Source organism: Argentina silus (genome assembly GCF_951799395.1).
Source record: "Argentina silus genome assembly, chromosome: 8".
Taxonomy (NCBI): domain Eukaryota; kingdom Metazoa; phylum Chordata; class Actinopteri; order Argentiniformes; family Argentinidae; genus Argentina; species Argentina silus.
Genome location: NC_139662.1, coordinates 465,215 through 472,240, shown reverse-complemented (window position 1 = coordinate 472,240; position 7,026 = coordinate 465,215). Strand labels below are relative to the sequence as shown.

General features: G+C 39.6%; 1 pseudogene across 1 annotated transcript in view; it reads left to right on the top strand.

Moving 5' to 3' along the window:
- Nucleotides 1–512: 512 nt before the first annotated feature.
- The window catches only part of LOC310808833 (cytochrome P450 3A19-like), a 98,128-nt pseudogene continuing 91,614 nt past the window's right edge, over nucleotides 513–7,026 (top strand). Inside the window, exon 1 of the transcript in view lies at nucleotides 513–519. The product of the transcript in view is annotated as a cytochrome P450 3A19-like (transcript). The remainder of the gene's footprint in view (nucleotides 520–7,026) is intronic.

Here is a 7,026-nt window from a genome sequence, read left to right as displayed (position 1 = left end):
ACTGCAAGTTCATTTCGGGGGGATATATTATTATTAGGGAGGATGTTGTTGTTTGGACAACTTCAGACAGAATTTCTCCACGATGGCAGATTTCCGACAAACTTACTTACTCTTCTTTAAGTGATACAAATATGTTTTAGTCACATTCTTGATATGGGTTTCAAAATTAAGATCTGAGTCAATGGTGACACCTTGTTTTTTTGCCTGGTGCTTAGTGTTACTGTAAGTAGTGTCTTTAAGTGTGCAGACAGTTTCTCTCTTTCGGCTTTTGCTCGAATGACTAGTACCTCTGTCTTATCTTGGTTGAGCTGTATGAAGTTCTGTGACATCCATATTTCACCAGGAAATCAATCAAACTGAAATTGTTGGGTGATACAGAAATGTACAGCTGGGTGTCATCTTCGTAACTGCAGTAATTAATATTGTGCTTCCTGATGACACTGACGAGGAGTACAGGCCCTAAAATTCAACTTTGAGGAACCCCACAGGTGTGGTCACCAATGGGAAACAAAATGGCCAGTTAGGTTGGTCCTACACCAGTTAAGAACTGGACCAGAGAGGCCAACCCACTTCTCAAGTCTATCAATAAGGATATCATGGTCCACAGTATCAAAAGCTGCACTCAGGTCCAGCAGGACAAGGACAAAGAGCATTTTGGCATCAGCATTAATTAATTAATTCTAAGGTCATTAAGAACCTAGTTAATAACTTAACAACATAGTGCTATCTCAGTGCTATGATCGGCACAAAAGCCAGATTGGAACATGTCAAATGGGAATAAGGAGATTATTTAACAGTTTGAACACCTTTTTTTCAAGAATTATTATTTTTTTGCTTAAAAAGGGAAGGTTGGAGATTGGCCTAAAATCGCTATGGACTGAAGAGTCTAAGTTACTTTTCTTCAGGAGGGGTTTCACCATGGTAGTTTTAGGTGCAGATGAACAGACCCCCACTTTGCTGAGCATTTCTGTATGACCACTGCAAAAGAGTTCATAGTGCTTCCATGTGGTGGAAGGTGGGGTAACAAGTCATCAAACACATCTTCAGGTCTTGCCTGAGTGATCCTCCTCACCTAATATTGGTTCTCTTATCTCAGAAGTATGTTGCAAATTCCTCACATTTGTAGGTGGAGAGCAGATCACCAGGTGTCTTGTGGGCGGGATTTATAAGGCTGTCAATCGTTGAAAAGAGCACTGTTTGAGTTGTTATGATTCATTATCAATTTTGAGAAATGATCCCGTCTGTCTTGGCGTTTTTTTAAAAGCAGAAAGATGCTCTCGAAGAATATCAAGGTGGACCTGCAGTTTTTGTCCGCTCAGACTTTCTGCAAATTCTTTTAAATTTGGCCACAGCCTTTTTCAGTTTGACTGGTGCTACAGAGTCGATAGTTGCCCTTAGTTTGGTGTTGAAGCTGGTTGCTAAATCATTATCACAGGAGGAAGCTGTTGATGGTGTACTATTCATATTCATATTCATCATGAAATTCTCATCTGCTCAGCGACATGGCTAGATAAATAATAGAGTGAAAATATATTTTTCCCCACTTCTAATAGACTGACATGCATTCATGTTTAGCCAGGTTTCAGATAAAAACATTACAGTGCAGCTTTCGCTCTGAGATAAGATCAATAAAGGTTTTGCCAGATAGGGACCTAATATTCAAAAGCACCATGGTAATGTTCTCTGGGCTGTTCGGTGCTGCCCGGCCACAGTTAATGGAATGGATACCAAGTTATTCACATTTGAACCACCTGACAGTTTTCTTGTAGTCTGTCGACTGTGATAGGAAATAATAGACTATAGCACATTCAGTATTCCAAGCAGTCAATCCACTAAAAGCAGCCCAGTTTAGTGGCATTTTGACTTCTGATTGATCCTTGTGTACATCTATCATTTACATTGTTCAGTGGAATCTAAATGTATTTTCTTCTAACTATCAAGATAACATTATTTAGCGATTTTTTTGTTTATTCATGTATAACAAAAAAGCAAGACACTATTACACATGTACATTGAAAGTAATGGCGTTCTGTATGCGGGTGTCATGAAATTAGGCTATGCAGATTAGAATAAGTATAGTACTGTGTTCATTTCCCCCCAAAAAAACACAAAAAACTAACAGCTCTTCAGATTTGCGACGAAAAAGAGTTAGTTCTGGGCTACGGCTACGTGAACGACCAATCACTAGTGCTCATGTGAGTGTAATATCCCTGTGCAGGCTCCTATCCAGTACGAGGCTCTGATGCAGATAGACTATCTAGACAGCGTGATCAACGAGTCTCTCAGGTTGTACCCCATCGACTTGAAAGAGTCGCCAAGAAATCTGTTGAGATCTGCGGCATCACCATCCCCAAGGGTATGGTCGTCATGATACCCATCTGGACCTTGCACCGTGACCCCGATGTGTGGGAAGACCCAGAGGAGTTCAAACCAGAGAGGTAATGGGCCACATCTTAACCACAACCACAATATCAATCACAACAGCAACGATAAGAGCAGTGTTCCACAAACAACCATAAAACAAACCTAAATGCGACGACCAAACACAAACAGGTTTCTTCAACCATGTATAACCATCATATTACTGTGATTTAATTGATATGTTCTTTAACCCCTCCTCCTCTGAACTCTCCGTGTGTAGGTTCAGTAAGGAGAACAAGGAGAGCATCGACCCATACACCTACATGCCGTTCGGGTTGGGCCCACGGAACTGTATCGGGATGCGATTCGCTCTGGTATTGATGAAACTGGCGATGGTGGAGATTCTACAGAGGTTCAACTTCACCGTCTGCAAAGAGACAGAGGTGAAACAAAATAATGATACAATGATTGTAAATATAATTTTGTACCTATGACTTTGTTGCGTTTCTATATGTAGCAGAGGTGATTTTGGAATCACACTCGGGTGATGAGGTAGCCCTGCCTGAGACATGTAAACTGAAGTGTCGCCCTCAGACCTTGAGGATGTCCTCTTGGCTTAATAGTAGCGTTTGTGTCTTCCACATGGGAGACCCGGGTTTGAACCCCCATACTACAATTCTGTACTTGCGTACTGCATGAGTATGTACTCCCCATTTAATTTCCCAGATTGCATTTTTCAGTACTAGGCGCCAATCATCCTCAGTATAGGCTACCTACTAAATGATGGAAGTGTGAGATTTAAAAAAAAGCTATTTGTATTTCTGCAAAACTCCCTCGAGACTTCATAATGTATGTCGACCCAAGAGAGGTTGTCCAGGAGTTTGAGTTTATTTGAATTTATAGTGCAATGCTACCCGAACGTAACAGTGACACTGTATTAGGTAACATTCATAGTGTAACGCTGACATCTGTTTTACTCGTTCCTTCATACTTTAACTGTGTGTCAACTCTCACCAGATCCCCATTGAGATGGACCTACAGAACACTCTGATGCCCATACGGCCCATCAAACTCAAGCTGCTGTTCCGCTGCCAGGAGTCCAACGACAACCAGCTCAAAGCAGACAGCCAGTGATGAGGACATGCCCTGCTGCAGGTCTCTCAGTTATTATGTTACACATAGATCTAGGATCAGCCTCAACACTGGCTACTTTCAAAAATGGGCTTAAAAAAAAAAAGGGCTTCGCTTTTGCCTTAAATTGAAACTAAATTGGCGCTAATAATTGCACTGTGACCCTAAAATGCACTGTGACTTTTATTCTTTTTTTATGTCTTTTATGCGTTTTTATTCAAAAAAAAATTTCATGCTGTTTCCTTTTTATCTATTTTACGTAAAGCACTTTGAATTGCCTCTGTGTATGAAATGTGCTATATAAATAAACTTGCCTTGCCTTGCCTTGCCTCGCCTTGCCTCTGGGCTCTGCTGCTACTGTATGCTGCTCTCTTTGTATCTGTCTAATAGTGGAGGTCCAGGACTAGTTGTACAGAGACAGTTGTTGTCTGTCGTCTGCAGGGCAGGGATTTGCATGTGACTTGTGCATGTTTTGTACTCGTCTGGTAGTGGGTCTCTATCATCACGCTAAAAACGTGTGTATAATCACAAACTAAATCATAACATGAGAATGAACAACATGCCATCAAAACATGACAATAAATAGGTGTTAGATTAGATTCAACTTTATTGTCATTGTGCAGAGTACAAGTACAGAGACAACGAAATGCAGTTAGCGTCTAACCAGAAGTGCAAAAAAGCAGAAAAGTGCAATGTGAACAATATATACAGGTAGAGCAGTATAAGCAATATATGAGCAGTATAAGTAGTGCAGTATAAGCAGTATATGAGCAGTATAAGTAGTGCAGTATAAGCAATATATGTATTAACAGTAACATTATAAGCAGAATAAATATAGAATGCAGTATGAACAGTATAAGCAGTATATGAGCTGTATAAGTAGTGCAGTTACCAATGTATTGGGTCTATCTATGGGTATCGTAGTGCAGCAGTAGTCAAAATGTACCTGCATTTTATCGGTTGAAGTGCCATCTCATCTGTCATAAGATTTGACTTGTAAAACTGAAAAGTAGGATACAACTAATAGCCTAAATGTATAAACACAGACCACAACCAAAAAACAACATGGGAAAATCGTTTACGCATCCTCTGCAGCAGGAACAGTGCAGAGAAAAAGTATGTACAGTAAACCCCATAACTGAATACACTTCATACGCTTCAGCGCGACACAGAACGCCTATACTGCAACAAAGTAAAAAGATGAGACAGACACGTGTCTTCAATAACTTGCATGTTTAATCAAAATACAAGCATTCGGCACATCGTTAACTTGTAGGAAAGTTTAATCAGGTTTTATCAATTGTATTATTTTAAATGTGAAATAAATATCATCAGTGCAGAGGCTATAACACACTACAAAAGTCACATTAAATCACGGAAAGTAGGCTAGGCTAATTAACGGAACTATATGAATATACAGCCCGAGCCCAGTCCAGGGTTCTGAAAGCGAGAAGTAACAAGTGTGCCCATCAACGGTCTAGATATTAGGCCTATAGGTAACATTTAGTCCTCCACTTTATATCACAGGTAGTATAACGTTTAAAATGACTACAAAACAAAAGCAATATAGTCTACAGTGAACGGCGCATTGTCCATTTGTCATACATGTCCAAACAGACCTGCTCACTTGAATAGGAAAGTAGCGCGGCGGTTCGTTGCTTCAGCAAACCTCTCGATGACTTTACTGTTGAAATCCATCTGTCCCTGGATCAATGCATTTTCAATGGAAATCATGTCAAGGCCGTTCAGTCGCTGGTGTCTGTTCTGTTCTGACAGATGTATAATGTCTTTGAATCCAGCCGATGCCCAAATAGTCTCCACCAAAAATCATACATGGGAAACAGAACAGCGCATGTTTCGAGGTGGTAGCGGTTAGCCATCTCTTTTTGTCAAACCATTCCTGTTGGCCCTAAACGTTTTATCTCCAACTTCTCTTCCAAAGGCAATGTACTAAACCGCATGGTCAACAAATAATCTACACGATTCATTGTGAAAACTTTAGCTAGCTAGCATTAGCGATAGACGTACAGTAGATGAACTGAATTGCTTTATGATTATTTCCTGTCATGTCAGACCACGTTAACGACATTAGCGTTTAATACTTTTTCGCCACCTGTTGCTAGGCAGAATTCATACCCAATATAATTTGCGTGAGGTTTTTCCTGCTTACGCCAAACACGCTCACTTTGTTCCCCTCGCAACGATGGGGCAGAGTGCTCCGCTGCCCCACAGCAGAAAGACGGGACAGGGAGCGCAGTCCGCACACACTAGTAATTACTAGTAATTAGTAATTACTCCAAAAACAGCACTATACGGATTATGAGTCAAGTTTTATATATTTATACACACCAATTTCACCATTTAATCTATTTTGTATTAAATATAAAATACTTATTATTATTACTAATAAAAAATATGACTAATAATTGTTTCGTATTTGTAATGTACTTTATGAGACTTTATGTTTGTAATGTACTTTATAAAGAAAAAAACCCTGTATATCCCCAAATTTGATTCTATGCAATATGTTTTTTCAAATGTTGTATTTGTCTTGTAGGCTACTTTTGTGTAAGCCGTATATTGTGGGTAAAATGCACTATAAATTCAAATGAACTTAAACTTAAATGTGTATTGCAGTGGAATCCTAACTCGAGATCCGCGTGTAAATCGAATCAATTTCCCATTGACATGAATGCAAGATTTACGCGCGCGGATTTGGAGTTAGGATTCCACCCAAAATGCGTTGCCATTGGTATCATTATGACGTTGATATGTACACAGAATTGAGAATGTTCTGCAATAATACACAAAGTTCTTGAACTTTTAGTTCAGTGGCATAACGAGCTAAGACGCAACCTGAACCTGTGCAATCAGTATTACCAGAGTGAGATATAAAGAGATTATAACCGGAAGATTCGGCGCTTATACACAGCCTACTGACTGAGGTAGGCTAATGTAGGCCAGAGATGTAGTATAGTTGACATATAGTATAGTTTTATAACACTTGTATTTGTAAATACTTGAGACGGCATAGGCCGACTACCTTTACAGCATTTGGACAAGGGACGCGTAAAAATGTCACTGAGAGATATCTGTCACTAGGAGATGATATTCCCATTAAGTCGAATTCAGCGTTGGATATTTCTATATGCCTAAAAACTCACATCTTTAGAAAGGCCTTCCTTTAGGTCCTGTCCTCTTGTTGTTGTTAGTGTTTTGTTTGTGGTTTTGTTTGTGTGTCTATTGCACTCAACTGCACAGGCTTTGAAATTGTCGGCTACAAATGAAAAACACATTCCAAATCAAATATATTTTTTATTATTATTATGATAGACCTAAATGCATGAATTGAATTAGGGCTATTTTAATTTTGCCGAGGTCTTCTGCTTATTAGCCTATAGGCTCCTACCTGTACCAGGCCGATTCCAGTTAATAAAATGTGCCCATTATATGGCCACTGATATTTGACCTGTTGGCCACAATTGCAGGCTATATTTCAAGGCGTGTCAACAAACATAGCCAGCCAACCCACAC